The 19,297-nt window shown below is 44.3% G+C and overlaps 1 protein-coding gene across 1 annotated transcript in view; it reads right to left on the bottom strand.

Annotated features, from left to right (window-relative positions):
* The window catches only part of LYPD6 (LY6/PLAUR domain containing 6), a 130,325-nt gene extending 125,212 nt beyond the window's left edge, over positions 1-5,113 (bottom strand). Inside the window, exon 1 of the mRNA XM_007522237.3 lies at positions 5,025-5,113. The gene's annotated coding sequence lies outside the window, so the exon portion shown is untranslated. The remainder of the gene's footprint in view (positions 1-5,024) is intronic.
* Between the last annotated feature and the right edge of the window lie 14,184 nt (positions 5,114-19,297).

Below are 19,297 nucleotides of genomic sequence, written 5' to 3'. Positions count from 1 at the left end.
CCTAAGTTAAGCAAGGACCTAAGTCCCTATCTGCAGGGAAGGAATTTCACTGTGGCAGTGCGGTAAGTGTCTTGCTCTTTCTCTTCTCTCTCCTCTCTACTTCCCTGTCTCTAGCCAAAATAAATAACTATCACATCTTCTGCAATGTTTAGCACAGGCATTTTTTTTTCTCCTTTAATTCTAACACGTTATGCTCTCACTCTGCAAAATAAGTCAGATTTGATGTATTCTGTGTTTACTCAGAATACTGAGCTCCCAGTGACCCCTGTGGACAAGAATCTAATTTGATTGCTCTAGAAACTTTCCTGAACCCCTCCTCCTGAAAGGGCTGCCCCAAGGTGATCACTCACTGCCGCAGGAAACAGTCACATACTAAAGGCTCTTCAGTACACTTGGGTGATGATTCTCTAACTTTTTATTTCACATTTATTTATTTATTTATTCATTGCCATCACCAGGGTTGTCACTGGGGCTCAGTGTCTGCATGGCTCCACCATTCCCAGAAGCCATGTTCTTTTCTTTTTCTCTTTATTTTATTTTATTTATTTTTGGTAAAGGGTGAGAAACAGAGGGAGAGAGAGAGAGAGAGAAGAAAAGATACTTAACAGCACTGCTCTGCCACCTGTGAAGCCTCCCCCTGTGTACTTTACTGGGTGTGCTACCACCAGACCCACCCATCTAATCTTAGTGACTGAGTATCTGGTCGGCTGACTGCATCGGGAATATCTTGAGAACTCTCTGTCTCCTGATGTGATGCCTTCCGTGTGTTTACTGCTTGAGAAAGCCTGCTACACGACTATTACTTGCCGAAAGCAGAAGCGACAAGCTCATCTGCACTATGCTTTCTGTTTATCTCTGAGGATCTGGCGCAGTGGAAACCAAATGCTTCCACAATTCTCAATTCACAGTATTTAATAAGCTTCCATTACTGTCTGGAGAATCCACTGCAAGGAATTCTGTAAGTTTGGTTTTAGCTATCTCACTTTTAGTGTGCCTGGGGCCTGCCACCCTTCGCGAGCTCAGTGTCTTTCCTGGATTCTTCCAATGCCTCTCAGCAAGCATTCTTCCTTTTCTTTCTTTTTTTTTTTTTTTTGTTATGTATTTAACATTTCAAGAAGCATGCATGCAAGACCTTCATTTTTTTTTTTTTAATCACATTTGGGTTCTCACGGGGTAGGTAATCCACTTTCCTATGTGTAACTCTGATTTTTTTAAATGTATTTCTTTTATTTATTCATTCATTCCCTTTTGTTGCCCTTGTTGTTTTATTGTTGTTATTGATGTCGTCGTTGTTGGGTAGGACAGAGAAAAATGGAGAGAGGAGGAGAAGACAGAGAGGGAGAGAGAAAGAGAGACACCTGCAGACCTGCTTCACCACCTGTGAAATGACTCCCCTGCAGATGGGGAATTGGAGGCTGGAACCAGGATCCTTATGCCCGCCTGGTCCTTACTCTTTGCACCACCTGCGCTTAACACGCTGCGCTACCAGGCGACTCCCTTTCTTTGATTTTTTTTCTGCCTTAACATGTCTGTATTAAATTCCTTTTTTAGAGAACTGACTGAAAGTCTGACACGGCGCTGACTGTACACCCAATGTCTTTCTTTGGCGTCCCCTCTCCCATGTGTTTAACTGAACTAAACTGAAATCGATACACATGTTTCGATGCACATATGTTTCAACATTATATATTCTAGTACATGTTACTCTGCCTAAGGATTCAGTACATTTCCTCAATAAATGTATGATACTGACAGCTAATGGACACCAGCATTCAGCAGTATTCGTGTCTGTGCTCCATACTTTAATAGCTGACTGCAAACTTCCTTGGCAAGGAGTCTGCACAGAGCAGTAGCCCGCTAAATCCTGATGCACGGATAAGCTGAGAAAACGTGTAAAGTAGCTGCCATTCTCATCCACACTTTGCACGAGTAAAAGCTAAACCACAGAGAAGCCCTTCTGCAGTCCCAGTGAGTAACTACAAAGCTTGAATCTGAGTCCTGCATCGGCATACGTAGCCAGGATGTATTAGTACCAAATTCAATGCCCACCTACATTAATGCAAGCAAAATTAATCCGATTAATCTTTAAAAAAAGTATGCAGCATCACAAAGAGCTATTGAGAGCGATGATTTTTTCCCCGAGAAAAGGTCTGCAAGTGATGAGTTTTTAAATAAATAATCAGATGGGCAGCTATCTGTAAGCTTCTTGTTACTAGTCATGCAAGGAAAAGCAAGATGACTCTTAACTCAATGTCTTCTACATTTTGTTTGAAGGGTAATGAAGATTTCAGGACTTTGGATAAGTTGGGGCTTTTGTTCAGAATGGTTCTGGGTTTAAGTCATCTGTTTTGTCAATGTAAATAATAATAGGCTTGGGAGATAGCAAAATGGTTATGCAAAAGAATTTCATGCCTGAAGCTCTGAGGTCCCAAGTTCAATCCCCAGCACCACCATAAAACAGAGGTGAGCAGTGCTCTGATCTTTGTCTTTCCCTCTGTATCCCTTTTCTCTGATTAAAATAAATATCATTAAAAGTAACAAAACTAATGAAATATTCATTTATTAAAATTCCATTATAGTTGCCTAAAAAGTTAAGAAAAGTGTATATTTTAAGTGGAGGATACACATTTTTTTCCAAAGATCTACTGGCCACTTGGTTTTCCTGCAGTCTCCTGCTGACTTATACACTTAACTCGCTCCTTCTTCTTCTAGCGTTTGCCCTTCTTCCGTAGCCAGTCAACAGTGTCTGGTTGAAAGCTGTCAGGAGCTGCTTGTGGCTGGCTTTGAAAGTGACTGGGATCCATGTGGATTCAGTCGGCTAGGAAGGATCGTCAGTTTCCCCAATGAATGGGTACTCACGGGATGCTCCTAAAACTAATACACTACTTGGAAAAGGATACTTCCTTAAAGGTCTCAAAGTACTATGCAAACTGTGCAGTACTTGCTATGTTTTTTTTCCTTAAAGCCACCATTAGCCTTTCTCTTCAGTCATCTGCCCACACCTTACTGGGAGCTAAGTAATATTTAGCAGAGAGAAAAGCCTTTTGGAACCTGTACTTAATCTTTCCAAAGTTGTGAGCCAAACAGGCAAAAGACGTACAGAGATCACATACAGGAAAACAAAATGGATGCAGTCCAGCTCAAAAGAAGAAATGGGGAGAGGGACAGAGGGAAAACGATAAGGAAGGAACTAGGGAGATACTTGACTTGAACTCTGCTCTCGGTCTTGGAAAAGTCACTTGCTCTGAGTCTCAGCTGTTCTCCCTATAAAATGACGGTGATAAAATAACCCCTTCCTCCAGACACTTTATAAGGAGGTCTCAAAGTACTATGCAAACTGTGCAGTACTTGCTATGTGTTTTTTTTTAACTTGGCATTATTTGCTATAAAACTTCTCATGTATGCATTCTGTGCTATCAACATTCATCTTTAAAAAATAAAAATTATCAACAGCTTCAAAGCATAAACCCATGAATTAAATCTACCTGGGGGAGAGGGCTGAATGTATTTTGAATATTTTTTTAACCCAAAGAACCAATTGACAAGTCTTAGCAGCCTCAGAAAGCTTATTGTGTGCTCTCAGGACTCAGAGTTCTGCAAAACTTTTGTTTAAACAAGGGAGCGTCTCAAGTCCTTTTTCAGCCTGTTTGCTGCCTTTGGTCAAGGTGGAAACTAAAATTGAAAACAGATAAGAGGTTTTACATTTAAATGGGCTGAACATAAAAAGTACATTCAACCATTTCACAGATGATTGCACAAATCTCTTTTGCAAAGTTGGTACACGTGAGCACATGTACAGTAGCAGTCCTTATGGTCTCCCAGAGAAATAACACTGCAGACCTGAAATCCTCACCAACTATCTCTAGTTGCTGACCCTGGAAAGAAAATGGAATGGCTTGAAGGAACTTCTCTAATAATACTGTGATATCTGCAATGGCTGGCCAGTGTAGAGCTGAATGGAGTATGTCACCTTAAGTCAATTTAACAAGAAATATGCTTCCCCCTCCTGGAGAATGCAGACTCCCTGGCTTCACACAAGGAAAACTGAATGTTGGAGGTCACGCCTTGGGTAGGTTACCAGAATGCGAAGCTTAACATCCACCCATTCTTTCTTTCTCTTTCATCCTTTCTTTCCGAGGTCAATACTATTTGACCAAAAAGTCAACCTCTACCAAATATCTACACCTTGCTCCTCAGCCCCCTGTGTCCCCCCGCCAGCCCCTCCCATTAAAGCAAATCTTTGCAGTCTCCTAAAAAATGGTTTCTGATTGTGCCCTTAAGGTATCAGGGGCCATGGTCAGATGCAGTCAGTCACGTTCAAATACTAAGTTTTGAACTCTCTGGAGTAATATTGATCTTGATCCTAAGGGCGACAGCAAAGAGCTGGGGAGACTTTGAAGGGGTGGGGGTGGGGGTGGGTCCAAGAGTGTCGGATGGACAGACAGACCGAAAACTACCTGCACTCTTTAGCCAAACCAACAGCAGAGAGTCAGCTAGGTACTCTGGTCAAGCCCAGGTGAAGCCCAGGCTCCGTGGGTGGATTGTCCCCCTCGCCTCCCGCCAGGGTGGGTGGTCAGAACACCAGTCGCCTTTTCCCACTGGCCAGAGGAGCCCTCCACCCACCCTGTTCCTCATCCCAGAGCTGCAGCTCCGGGTGGGCGCCGCGGGGCCCCGCACCCCCAGCCTTGCCCACCCCCACCCCCACCCGCACCCGCACCCCAGCAACACGTGGGGCGCCGACGGCTCCCTCCTGCCGGAGTCCCGAGTGGTGGCTCTCCAGCCTGCAGGACGGTGCTGAATTCATTTCTCTTTGGGGAGCACCACCGCTAGGGCTTGGAACTTGGAAGCGCTTGACATTCCCCGCACTGCACGCGCGCACCCCCCCCCCGGGCCCCGCAGCGCCACGCGTTCAGACCCCGGAGCCTGAGTTGCGAGGACTCCGCCCGCTCCCTGCTGGGCCCGGGCCCCGCGCCGCTGCAGCCCCGCCGCCTTTTGTGCTCCCGGGGGAGCCCGCCTCTACTCACCGGGGCTGCACGCGGATTCCGGCCGCCAGCGGCAGCGCGCCGCCCCATCCCACGAGCACTGCGGCGCCCGCACGCCCGCCCGCACGCCCGGCCGCGGAGAGCGAGTGCACTGCGCAGCCCCGCCGGAGCGGAGCGCGGCCGGAGCCCGGAGAGCGCGGAGGGAGGAGCGCGGCAGGCGGGGGCCGCTGGGGGCGCCACTCCCACTCGCGCCGCACCCGCCGCGGCCGGCAGTCTCAGCTGTGCCGCCCTGCAGCCCGGCCTCGCGGGCCGCGGGGCCAATCAGCGCCCGGAGGTAAAGGTGGGCGGGGTCGAGCCTCCCGGGGCGCGCGCGGGTGGCTTGCACTCCGGGGGGGCTTGCACGCGGGGGGGCTCGCACGCGGGGGGGTCTTGCACGCGGGGGAGTTTGCACGCGGGGTCTTGCACGCGGGGGGGTCTTGCACGCGGGGGGTTTGCACGCGGGGGGCCTGCACGCGGGGGGGGCTTGCACGCGGGGGGCTTGTACGCGGGGGTTTGCACGCGGGGGGCCTGCACGCGGGGGGGCTTGCATGCGGGGGGGCTTGCACGCGGGGGGCTTGCACGCGGGGGCTTGCACGCGGGGGCTTGCACGCGGGGGGCTTGCACGCGGGTGTTTGCACGCGGGGTCTTGCACGCGGGGGGTTTGCACGCGGGGTCCTAGGCTCCGGGAGCTCAGCTCCGCGTCTGCAAACTCCAGCCCATAGGAGCTGCGCCCAGGGCGCCCTGGGCCCGCCCGGGGTGTCGCCTGGCGAGTGGAGCCTGGAGGATTCTGGCTGTTGCGTTGGGAGCTGTTCCTGGGAACGTTCAGAAGGAGCTGAGTTTACCAGAGGAAGGCAGGCGTGCGGTTTCCCTTATCCGAGAGAGAAGAGGGGGAAAAAGGAAAGACATTAGGAAGTAGGCATGGGTGTATATAGAGGTGAACTAGAAAGGAGGTGAAGGCAGGACCCTGGAAAAAATTGGGAGGGGGAGATACATAGATATATACATAGATACAGATGGTAGGAGACTGGGTGGTGATGCACCTGATTGAGCGCCCACGTTACATTGTGCAAGGACCTGGGTTCAAGCCCCCAACTCCTACCTACAGGGGGAAAGCTTTGTGAGTGAGTGGTAAGGCGTGATGCAGATGTGTCTCTGTCTCCCTCTCTAGCTCCCCCTTCTTTATTTCTGGCGGTCTATCCAATAAATAAATAAAAATAATAATAAATAATTAAATAAATAAATCTATCCAATAAATAAATAAAAATAATCCAATAGATAAATCCAATAAATAAATAAAAATAAATAAATACCCAATAAATAAATAATCCAATAAATAAATAAAATCCAATAAGTAAATAAAAACAAATCCAATAAATAAATAAAAATAATTTAAAAAATTAAAGATACAGAAACACAGTCCTTAAAAGTGACATTGAGGGAACCACTGCAGTTTCCAGTGAAGGAGACAGGACACTGAACTCTGGTAGGGGAAATGTATGGAATTATACCCCATTTACAATTTTGTAAATCAATATTAAATCTCTAATTTAATAAAAAAAAAGGGGGGGGAGCTGAGTTTACTCAGGTTGCACATAGGCCTTTCCCAGGAGCCAGCCGGGATGCCATGCCCCCCCTGCCCCCCCCCGCCCCCCCCCTTGTCAACTAGAGGAGGGAAAACCAGGAGGTGAGTAAGGGCTCCAAGACTTCCCATTCCGGGGACCCCGCGAACTGCTGCAGCCCAGAACACAGAATGGGAGCAAATCCGACCTACAGGCTTAGGCAAGAGCCTGGAGTGGTGGATGTTTTGCAGAAGACCCGGATTTCTGGGCGCACCAGGCCCGCAAGAAAGAGGGTGGGAGGCTGTTTTTCATGAGAGCAGTGCAGTTCTTCATGGGGGCGTTATGCGGGAGAAGCCCAGGGCACCCTTTCTCCCAGCCTCTGCCAGACCCTTTCCTGAACTCACGACCCCACCTTCAGCCCAGACTTGCAATGAGTATTGACTTTTCCTTGTAAAACTTGGTTGGACTTTCCTATACTTGTTCAAGCCAGAACTCAAGGTGAAGGTGAGTCACCCCCACGTCCTCAGAGCCCCATTGGCAAGCAGGGCTAAGTTTGGGGAAGGTCTTCTAGAGGAATTGACTCTACACCATCAGTCCCAGAGAAGCCAGAGTTTCAACCAGCCACCCCCACCTGGTCACCCAGCTGCACAGCTGCCCCAGTGACTACCTACCTACCTGTGCCCATCTCTGAGATCCCTCTCTCCTTTATCACGCTCAAGTGTCTTTACAAGTGGACCTCCTCTGAATGGTTGTGCCCCCCTTCCCCCCATTATCTACACCCTCTACTTCTTCTTCTTCTTCTTCTTCTTCTTCTTCTTCTTCTTCTTCTTCTTCTTCTTCTTCCTCTTCTTCTTCTTCTTCTTGTGTTTGCCCTTCTTCCGTAGCCAGTCAACAGCATCAGGTTGAAAGCTGTCAGGAGCTGCTTGTTGCTGGCTTTGAAAGTGACTGGGATCCATGTGGATTCAGTCGGCTAGGAAGGATCATCAGTTTCCCCAATGAATGGGTACTCACGGGATGCACCACGAGAAGGTCGATCCAATGCATCCCTCTACACCCTCTAAAAACTAATAATAATAAACCCCCCTTCTAAATTTCACTCTCTATTTTACTGGAGTCTATCTTGAATAACTTGTTCCGATGAACAGCTGCTAGACCTCAGAGTTTTTCATTCTTTCCATTTTTGTTCAGCAGTTGCTTTTGTCATCGAAAGGACTTCACCAATTCCTGCTGACATTTGAACAGCCAGAGACAGAGAGAGACAGGAGGAGAGAGGAAAGGCACTTCAACATCTAAGCTTCCTCCAGTACAGTGGCTGAGATGGAGCCTGAGTAGAGTGAATGGCAAAGAGGTTTCTCTTTTTAAAATGCACAGGCTTAGGCAGGAACTGGGAAGATAACAGAATATGCAAAAAAAAAAAAAAATCCTTTAATACCTGAGGCTCTAAGAGCCAAGGTTCAATCCCCAGTACCACCATAAGTAAGAGCTGAGCAGTACTCTGGTTTTAAGAAACTGAATTAAAATGTACAGGTTTAATTTAAGCCATCAAGTTTCAGATGCTACTATGAGTACCATCCTGACTTCACTGGACAGATGATCACACCAATCAGTGTGTCCTGGAACCTCACCTCTCCAGAGCCCTACTCCACTAGAGAAAGAAGGAAACAGGCTAGAGGTATGGATAGACCTGCCAAAGCCCATGTCTAGCAAAGAAGCAGTTACAGAAGACAAAACTCCCACCTTCTGCACCCCAAAAAGAATTTAGATATGTACTCCCAGTGGGGGAGAAGTGACAGGAGGACGAAGACCAGAGGGCTTTGAACTCCAACTCCATTAGGACCCAGAGAGAGAAGAGGAAAGAGCAAGGGACATTTGGATGTAGTAATGGGTCTACGTGTTACTTGGAAAGGAAGCAAAGATGGGACCTTAAGAAAAAAACTGGGCAATTATATACAAATATAGGCAGAAAATTATAGAAATAATAGTTAACCTGTATCTGCAGCCTTAGGAAAACTGCTATAGTTTACAATGGAAGGAGTGAGGACTCAGAACTCTGCTGGTGGAAACTGAGTTATACCCCTGTTGTCTTGTAAATAATTTTGTAAATAAATATTAAATCACTAATAAAAAATACAGGGGTTTACACCAGCTCAAGGGTCCAGTGGACAAAAATAATTAGCCCTCCTTTAGAACCTCTCGAATCCAGGAGGTGGTCACTGGTGGTGCTTTAATCCTGCAGGGCTCGGCGTGTTGAGTGAAGTAAACAGATTAATCAAGTCAAAAGTCTTCTTCTTATTATTATTTTCTTTTTATCACCACCAGGGTTATCACTGGGGCTCGGTACCTACCCTAGGAATGCATTGCTCTCAGTGTCAATTTTTTTTTCTAATTTTTATTAGAAATTGAGAAAGAACAAGGAGATACAAAGAGGGAGAGAAAGATAGACAGCTGCAGTCCTGCTTCACTGCTTGTGAAGCAGACCCCCTGCAGGTGGGGAGCCAGAAGCTCAAACCCAGGTCCGTGTGCACTAAACCGCAGCACCACTGCCAGGCCCCCCTCAAACACTGCCAGGCCCCCCTCGAACACTGCCAGGCCCCCCTCAAACATGTTTTCACATTCTTCCTGCAAGTCAGGCCCTGGTACTAATGAGAGCTTCCAGGGAAGGAAGCCCTTCTTTTCACGTTGTTTTCCATATGCATAGTTCACTAGGTTCTTTGGGTTTGTTTGAGTTTTGTTTCTGATTGATTCAGTGGATGACTGAGTCAAACCGTGCTTAATATTTGGGCTCAAGGCTTGGGGGGTGGCGGTAGCACAGTGGGTTAAGCGCACATGGTGCAAAGCTCAAGGACCAACGTGAAGATTCCAGTTCGAGCCCTCAGCTCCCCACCTGCAGGGGGGGTCACTTCACAAGCGGTGAAGCAGGTCTACAGGAACCTTTCTCCCCCACCTCTGTCTTCCCCTTCTCTCTCAATTTCTCTCTGTCCTATCCAACAAAACAGCAATAACAATAATAATAACAACAACAATGATAAACAACAAGGGCAACAAAATGGAAAAAAATGGCCTCCAGGAGCAGTGGGTTCATAGTGCAGGCACTTCTTCTTCTTCTAGCGTTTGCCAGCACTGAGCCCCAGCAATAAACCTGGAGGCAAAAAAAATGGGGTTCAAGGCAAAATTCAATCTATTGATGAGACTGGATTCCTGGAGGAGACAGAATCCTTAGCATTGTTTTACAAAATGTAAGTTAAAACGAATGAATGATAGCTGAAGGAGGTAGCATATTAGTTATGCAAAAGAGAATGTCGTGACTGGGGCTCCAAAATCCAGGTTCAATCCCCAGCACCACCATAAACCAGAGCTGAGCAGTACTTGGGAAAACAGATAAATAAATAAATATTATCCAATTGAAATGTAACAATAGTTATCTCCATGTGCTGCTAACATATTGGTAGGTCTTGTTTGTTCTATTTTTACTTTATTATGTTTTCTAAACAACACGTAGTACTGGTTAACTGCAACATTTCCTATAAAATTTACTTAGCGGCCGGGCTGGGTGGTGGTGTCCCTGGTTGAGAGCATATGTTACAATGCATAAGGACCCAGTGTCAAACCCCTGGTACTCACCTGTAGGGGAAGCTTCACAAATGGTAAAGTAGGGCTGCAGGTGTCTCTCTCCCTCTCTCTCTCCCCCTTCCTCTCCCAATTTCTGGCCATCTCTATCCAGTAAATAATTATATATATATATATATATATATATATATATATATATATATATATATTGCCTCCAGGGTTATCATTGGGGCTCAGTGCCTGTACTATGAATCCACTCCTGGAGACTATTTTCTTCTTCTTTCTCTTCTCCTTCTCCTTCTCCTTCTCCTTCTCCTTCTCCTTCTTCTCCTCCTCCTCCTCCTCCTCCTTTTCCTTCTATTTCTCCTCCTCCTCCTCCTTTTCCTTCTATTTTTCCTCCTCCTCCTCCTCCTCCTCCTCCTTCTCCTTCTCCTCCACCACCATCTCCTCCTCCTCCTTCTTTTGTTAAATAGGACAGAGAGAAATTGAGACAGGTGGGGCAAATAGAGAGGGGGAGAGAAAAACACCTGCAGACCTGCTTCACTGCTTGTGAAGACACCCCTGCAGGCAGGGAGCCAGGGACTCGAACCCGGATACTGTGCCTATCCTTGCTCTTAAACTGGTGTGCTACCTCCCAGCCCCCACTATTTTTTAAGTAAGTAAATAAGATAAAATTTTGTAGTATGCCATACTTCTTAAGCATCAGAAAGCCTAACATACAAGGTTCTCCTCCTTTCTGCCCTTTGCATCATAACAATCGCCAAGTCTCATAATTTCTGCCTCCTAGAGTAGCTTCCAGATTTGTCTGTCTTCCATATTTTTCCACTCCCCCTCTCCCTAGCACCTCTTCCCGGGATTCCAGCAGCAGTCTTAATTAGCTCTCCATTCTACTGCCGATTAGGCGGCCATTTCTCTTGGCAGAAGTGCAGGTGTTAAGATATGTGAAAACTAGGTTTAGCAAGCATGATGTAGTCCCTTCAGATGTCAAATTATAATGCTATACACCTGAAACATATATTATAAGCCAGTGCTACCCCTATAAGGATTTATATTATAGAATAAAGGGTAAAGGTGATTGATTATATCATTAAAAAGTTTGTCACCCTTCAGTCTCCCTTGAATCCCCCGTTCCATTGCTATCAAATTCAAATCTAGACTTGTTGACGTATCTTGGTCTTAGTCTTCAGTGTTCACCTCCACTCTTGTCCCCACACCCTGATCATACCCCACTGCAACTTCTTGTCCTCTCCACAGTGTGCTGTCTGACTCCAGATGTCCGTGTGGCTTAAACTGCAGAGTTCTGGAATACTATCTCCTTTTTCTCCCCGAATCCACCTCCAATCCCAATAGCAAGTGTCTACATCTGTTTCAAGGTCTGTTTCAAATGCCACCTTTTAAAAAAAAATGGAGTCTTTTGGTGGTGGGAATGGTGTTTATGTACACTCCTATCAATCTGTAGTCATAGAAATCACTATTTTAAAAAATGGAGTCTTCAAATTGCTAGGTGGTAGAATTAGTTAATTCCTTCTTTTTATACTACAATAATATACACTTTGTTTAACAACTATTAATTCAGCTTCTATCATGCACCAGCCACAATTAAGAAATCATATCAGGGCCCCAGGTAGTGATATAGCCCAAATTTGGAGGCAGCCCAGGTGTCCAACAACAGATAAGTAGCTAAGAAAATTGTGGTATATGTACATAATACTACTCAGTTATTTAAAATGGAGTCATCTTCTTTACCTCATCTTGGGTGGAGCTTAAAGAAATCATATTAAGTGAGATAAATCCAGAAATAGAAGGATAGATATGGAATGATCTCAGTCATAGACAGAAACTGAGAATTAACAACAGACTAGGGAAACACAACGTAGAACCTGGACTGGGTTTGGTGTATTGCACCAAAGCAAAGAACTCTGCAGAAACAAGGCAGAAAGGAGATTGGGGAGGGGAGCTTACAGGTGCTGGCACACAATAATAGACTGAACTTGGGACTGAGAGTGTTTTGCAGACATCTATCTTGCTGAGATGAGAAATTGTACCTTTGTGTGAACCACTATACAGAAAACAATTAACCTCCTAATAAAATAAAATAAGATAAAATAAAGGGAAAATTTTTGATAGATGTATAACCCAGGATTCAAACTGCCAGATATTCATTCACCAAAATCAACTGAAAGGCCCAGAGTCACAAAACAAAACAAAACAAAAACTCATTGAAAAAATTTATGACCATGCTCTGATTGTCTTTTGAACCAACATGAAAGCCACTAACATTATGTATTTCAAGTCATTCTTTAAAATGAAAGGAACTGCAAAAGCTGACTCCATTCCTTCACTGATATAAAATGGCAGACAATTCAATGATAATTTTAAAAGATGACGAAGTTATTCAAAGTGATGGGCTCACAATTTGAGGTCAGGATGATCTCCTTTGACATAAAACAATCCCCCCCATCAACTTGGCTGGCTGACTTTTTCAGGTAAAAAGAGAAATAGGGGAAGGGAGGGAACGACAAACTAAAACTGTCTCCATTACGGTGGAGGTCAGCCTCAAATCTGAGTCACACACATGGCGAAGAGATGCAGTATACAAATCAGCTACCTGCAGGCCCACAAGACACTTGTTCACACTTTTATTATTTCTGATTTTCTGTTACACAGAGGTAGGCCTCGTTTAACTTCACATAAACAGTGCGCAAATTACTCAATTAATGAAAATTCCAGTAAGTGAAGTCTTTGTAAAAGGGAATTGTAGACCATCTTATTCACTGAATATCACTAATGCTTAGTTACCAGTACACACAAAATAGGGCAAGTGCATATATGGACAAGAAGGAAGATAAAGTTTGGATTCTACAGAAATATGACATAAATTTCCATTCAGATGAGTGTTTTTCCATTTAAAATAGTGATTTTGACACATTACATTTTTCATTCTAGTGGCACTAATCCTATTTCAAAATATGTTCCATTTTGCCTTTCTGCTTGTTAAAATATTGCTTTTTAAGTAAAATTGTTTCCCTCCAATAAATTATTCACTTCCTCTCTTTTCCTTGATGAACAAACAGTAACTTTAATGTGTCTTAACATTCTGCTCATTTTTCAATATCCCAAGTAGTATCTAATTTATCTTCTCCCCCTCTATAACAACTATCAGAAGTTTTTATAACAGGCGCAGGGTTCACATAAAAATTTAGCTTTTTTGCAAAGCTTGAGAGATTTTGGCTCAAAAATATCATCATATTTCCAGATGTATCACTAAAAGTAATTTTCCTTTATTGGATACTGATGGTTGGCATTAAGCTCTTGAAATAGCATTAAAATATTTCTGCCCTAACTGGTTTGCACAGTCAAGTGACTTTTAAAAAATCATTTACAGCTAAGCTGCTGTTACAGAATTTATTATAAGAACTCAATTTTTCCACAAGATTTTTTTCTTCTACAAGGAAACAATAGTCCTGATTACCATCAGAGGTTCCTCAGTTGTTTTGGGAGCTCAGTCATTTTTAAAAAATATTTTATTATTTATTATTTATTCAATAGAGACAGAGAAAAATCGAGAGAGAGGGAGAGAGAGAGAGAGACCTGCAATGCTGCTCCACCACTCGTGAAGCTTTCCCTCTGCAGGTGGGATGAGTCTTCTTTTTTAATATTTATTTTTTCATTTATTTTAATGAGAGAGATAAAGAAAGAAAGACACAAAGAGAAATTCCAGAGCACTGCTTGGCTTATGGTGGTGCTGGGACTAATCTTTCGCAAAACCATTATACTGTCTCCCCAGCTTGAGATCTAAATCATTTTAGACCTTGTCATATCAGGGGGCCAGGGAAATAGCATAATGGCTATACAACAAGATTTGTCATGCCTGGGACTATGAGGCCCTGCTGGGCTAGTGTTGCCCGTGAGAGAGATGACCCAGGACCCAAGTTTGTGGTGGTAGCAATACAAATCTTTATTCATGCTGGAGCCCCAGAGTCGGGTGTGAGTGCAGCAGATTCAGCCATGTGGAGCCAAAAATGGCAATGGCTGGCGTCCTCCTCCCTGTCTGCAGTCCTCACCTCCTCGAAGTCGGGACTCAGAAGAGGCAGAAACCAGAAACAGAAGTGGCTTTTAAAGGATAAAACCCAAGTGGCAAGTCGGAAAAGGAAATGGCTAGGAAAGGGGGTGGAGAGAGGAAAAAGGCATGCTGGGAAGGTGGCAATTCCTTAGCAACTGTTGGGATGATTTAAAAAAAATTTTTTTTTATATTTATTTTCCCTTTTGTTGCCCTTGTGGTTTTTTTTGTTGTTGTTGTTTTGTTTTGTTATTGTTGTTATTGATGTCGTCGATGTTAGATAGGACAGAGAGAAATGGAGAGAGGAGGAGAAGACAGAGAGGGGGAGAGAAAGACAGACACCTGAAGACCTGCTTCACCACCTGTGAAGCGACTCCCCTGCAGGTGGGGAGCCAGGGCTTGAACCGGGATCCTTACACCAGCCCTTAAGCTTTGTGCCACATGTACTTAACCCACTGCGCTACCACCCGACTCCCTGTTAGGATGATTTTAACCAGTGGGATTAATGTTACCCTGCAGGCAGGGTGGGTCTGAGGTAGAAAGAAGATAGATGAATGGGATGGGTGGGGATCTTTCAGGCAAAACAAGGATTATGTAAATAGGCCATAGTATCAGCAATGCAGGGTGGAGCAGGGGGGGCTGGCTTAATGCCTGACAAGACCCCAATTTCAATCCCTGGCAGTACCATAAGCTAGAGCTGAACAGTATAAAAACTGATAGATGATAGATAGATAGATAGATAGATAGATAGATAGATAGATAGATAGATGATAGATAGATGATAGATAGATAGATGACTTTGCCTTATCAGGAAACACATTTTTGTATAAACACAATACCACTACACATAGACTTGACACTATGGTTCTTTTTTTAAAATAGATTTTATTTTTGATAGAGACAGAAAGAAATTGCAAGGGAGAGAGAGAAGACACCTATAATACTGCTCCATTACTCATGAAGCTTCTCCTAACAGGCGGAGACAGAAGACTTGAACCTAGATTTTTATGTACTGTGTTATGTGTGTGCTCAACCAGTGGCCCTGACACTATAATCCTTTATATAATTAATGCTGTCTCTGAATGACCACGAGACAATTGAAGATATTAGAAGTTAGGGAGTGAGGGGGCCGGGTGGTAGTGAGTCAGGTTAAGTGCATATAGTACTAAGCTCAAGGACCCACACAAAGATCTGGGTTCAAGCCGCTGGCTTCCCACCTGCAGGGGTGTCACTTCACAAGTGGTGAAGCAGGTCTGCCTTTCTCTTCCCCTCTCTATGTCCCCCCTCCTCTCTCAATTTCTCTGTCCTATCCAATAGGATGGAAAAACTGGCCTCAAGAGCAGTGGATTTGTAGTATTGGCACCGAGTCCCAATGATAACCCTGGAGGCAAAAAAAAAAAAAAGTTAGATAAAGTACAGGGAGAAAGGGAGAAGTATGCAAGTTAAACAGAACCTCGTAGAGAATGAATCCTAAAAGAACTAAAAGTGTCATTGTCTATTTTTCTGTTTTTGCTGGATGAGTTAATCAAGTGCCAATTTGGATTTTTATCTATATTATTATTTCTGTACTCAGGAGCACAAAAGTTGAGGCAGGTAAGAGTCAAATGATTAGGTTTCATCATTTTATCAATTTCTTCACTCAACTCCATTGCTTATGCCTTTTATTCCAGAGTCAGGGTCAGTTCCCTTAGTCAAATGGCCAAGAGGTTGTTTTGAATTAAGAGCTAATCTAAAATATGGTTATGGTTGCCTGGAAGCTGTACTGACCATGGTCCTGAGGCCCATCTGATGCTTCAATTAGCAAACCTTCCCACTTATAACACAAATTTTAGACATTTGCAGATTGACGTGGTTGTAGGACATGATACAATGTTAACCAGTGGGTAGGCGGTTGGATATGCAGGTGCAAAGCACAACAGATATGTACATTTTTGAAACCTAAGTGTAAAATTTAAAATCTTGCTATTCATCACTTGGGACCACAGCAGACATTTCAAATCAATCTGACCTCAACACTCTCCAAATTCACTGCTTCTCAGCACTACCACCAACAGAAGTACTTGGAAGAAGAAATGGGAAACAATTCCCTCTCGAGTTGTTAAGTCTGTCCTAGTCTAGTAGTCTCTGGGCTGGGGCAATAACAGAATAGCAGCTGAGGTCTTTGTTAATGCGAGTGGGGACGTTATAACAGTAACGGACCATAGTCTCTAAGTGGAATTAAGAAAGAAAAAAAAAAAATCAAGGCTGAGCTGAATCGAACAAGTTAACTTTTTGTTTCCTACACCAGTTCCCAGTAATTGAAAAACAACATAATTCTCTGTTCTCTTGTTAACCAATTCTTGGACCAGACATGCTCTCCTCTGTTTGTTATTTATTACTAAGACCCAATAGAAACAACCTACTTCTTTGCTCCAGGGAATACCTACTCCTGGAAAATAAGATTGTGAGCCTATTAAATGACTTGCATGTCAAGGATAATGACTTCACATCTAGTGAGTACTTTAAGAGTTTCTCTTCACAGCACCTTCCAAAAGTATTATGTCATAAACGCTACTCATTCCAACCAGTTCCTGCTTTTCAAGACTTGCCTTGAAATCCTAATTCTGAATCTAAAAACATCATTAATAAACTGTGGAGATAAATAAAAGGTGCCCAGGTGAGAACAGAGGCTATTTGTTCAGAATTTGCGATAGTAAGAGAGTCAATCAACACCCCTTGAGCTTGGCAGAGACTGAGTGCAAATGGAGGAGTGGGAATGCATCACCACATCCCGCTCTTCTGCATCATCCTCTTCTCCCCCGTCCCCTTCCCCCCTTCCCCTTCCCCTTCTCATCTTCCCCTTCCCCCATCTCCCCCTTCCGCTTCTCCCTAACACTAACCCTATCTCCCCCTTCCCCTTCTCCCTAGCGCTAACACATCTCCTTCTGATGATGCAGATGACGGGGATGCGGGTGATGCAGAAGAAGGAGCTGCTCTTCTGCATCCCCGCCATCCCCGCCACCTGCATCATCTCCATCTGCTTCTTCTGCATCACCGCCATCTGCATCATCTCCATCTGCTTCTTCTGCATCACCGTCATCCCCGCCACCTGCATCATCTCCATCTGCTTCTTCTGCATCACCGTCATCCCCGCCACCTGCATCATCTCCATCTGCTTCTTCTGCATCACCGTCATCCCCGCCACGCCACCTGCATCATCCCCATCTTGCTTGTCTGCATCAGCCCCTTCTCTGCCATCTGTAGTGTCACAGGATCTAGAACCCAGGGTTCAGTTATCCCATCAACCAGCCCTGTTTCTCTTATCAAGAGGCATAAAGTAAAGTCTAACATAAAATGGTCTTAGTAGGTCCAAAAGAACTGTGAGTAGTCAGTTGATATGTGAGTCTACCCAGTAGAGTACAAGGCATGCAAAACGCTATGGGTGAACCCCAGCATGACACAGAAGCACAATGACAGCAGTGGAATCTCCATAAATGGTGGAGCAGACTCCCCACCCCCACCTTGCTCTCTGTCTAAAATTAAAAGCAAGCAAGCAAACAAATGAAAATCTGACTTCCACCGTCATGCAATGAAATCACAAATACATGTGATGTTGACTCTAGAGGGAAAAAAGTCCTTTTGTCAAGATTCTCTTTTTTTGTATTATTTATTTATTTATTTATTATTGGCTAGAGAGAGAGAGAGGAATTGAGAGGAGAGGGAGAGAGGAAAAGAGACAGAGAGACACATGCAGCCTTGCTTCATCACTTGTAAAGCTTTCTGCCTGCAGCTGGGGACCAGGGGCTTGAACCTGGATCTTTGTATGCTTTAAAATGAGTGCCTGCCCAGTTATGCCACAGAGTGGCCCCTCAGGATTCTCTATAAGCAATAGAATGGATACATGTGGAGATGTCAGTAGACTGGCACAGTATAAATTCATAAAATAATCAAGCCTGTGAGTAGCCACCAGGAACATGGCTCCGTCTCAGTTGGAAGAGCTCAGTCTTTGTCTGTCTGGGTCTTGGGTTTCCTCCCTGGCACTGCACATGCCAGTGTAGACTGGTGTTCTGATCTTCGTCTCTGTTTCTCCCAGAAAACAAATACATATATATATATTTTTTTAATCTGGACATATTGAAGTCTTCTAGAATTCTGTGTTAAAAGCAATGCAGTGAGTTTGGCTAATAGGTTGAACCCATTCATTTGCTAAGTAGCGATTGACCGAAAGGTACATTTGCAAAGCTAGAAAGCTAGAAATGAACAAAACATGACTCATGCCATGTTTCATTGAGCTTTGAGTCTAGTGAGGGGCAAAGTCATTGATCAAATCATCTAAGAGATAAATATGAAATATGATAGTGCTAATCGTGGGGGGGAGGTGCCCTGAGAGGCCTCTGAAGGTATGCTTGAGGGGTTAAGCACCAAACTTACTTATCATATAACATAGCTGTGCAGAGAGTATTCATAGTAAGACATTAAGAAACTCATCAGAAAAGCGTTAGCTGATCTCTGCCTCCAGGTAAGACAAAGCAGTGGGGACTAAATCTACCACACAGCAAAAAAAAAAAAAAAAAGGACAATGTCTTTATGAACCAGTGAGTTGCCGGATAAGGAACACCAGGCAACAAAGGGAAAAGGTGATCTTTGAAAGACAGGAAACACAATACAGAATCACTTACCATGTTCTTCACTTTGAGGGGTGGGTTTTCAAAAAAAGGAAAAGAAGGAAGGATAAAAGGGACTCAAGTGTAGGGAGGTGGTGGCAACCTACACCTGGTTAAGTACACACACATTATAGTGCACAAGGACCCAGGTTCAGGCCCTGGAGCCTACCTATAGGGCGAAGCTTTACAAATGGTGGAGCAGTGCTAAAGGCTTCTCTCTCTCTCCCTTCTTTCTAAATTTTTCTCTGTCTCTGTCCAAAATAATTAAATAAATAAAATTATTTTTAAAATTCACAAATGGTGAAGCTGCTGAAGGCCCCCCCCTCTCTCTCCTTTATATCTCCCTTCTTTCTAAATTTTTCTCTGTCTCTGCCCAAAATAATTAAATAAATAAACAGTATTTTTAAAAAGAAGGGGCTTGGGGGTCTGTAATTGGAATTTGGAGTG

This window comes from Erinaceus europaeus, chromosome 18 (assembly GCF_950295315.1).
Source record: "Erinaceus europaeus chromosome 18, mEriEur2.1, whole genome shotgun sequence".
NCBI classification, from domain to species: Eukaryota; Metazoa; Chordata; class Mammalia; order Eulipotyphla; family Erinaceidae; genus Erinaceus; species Erinaceus europaeus.
This window is presented reverse-complemented; position numbering and strand designations above follow the sequence as displayed.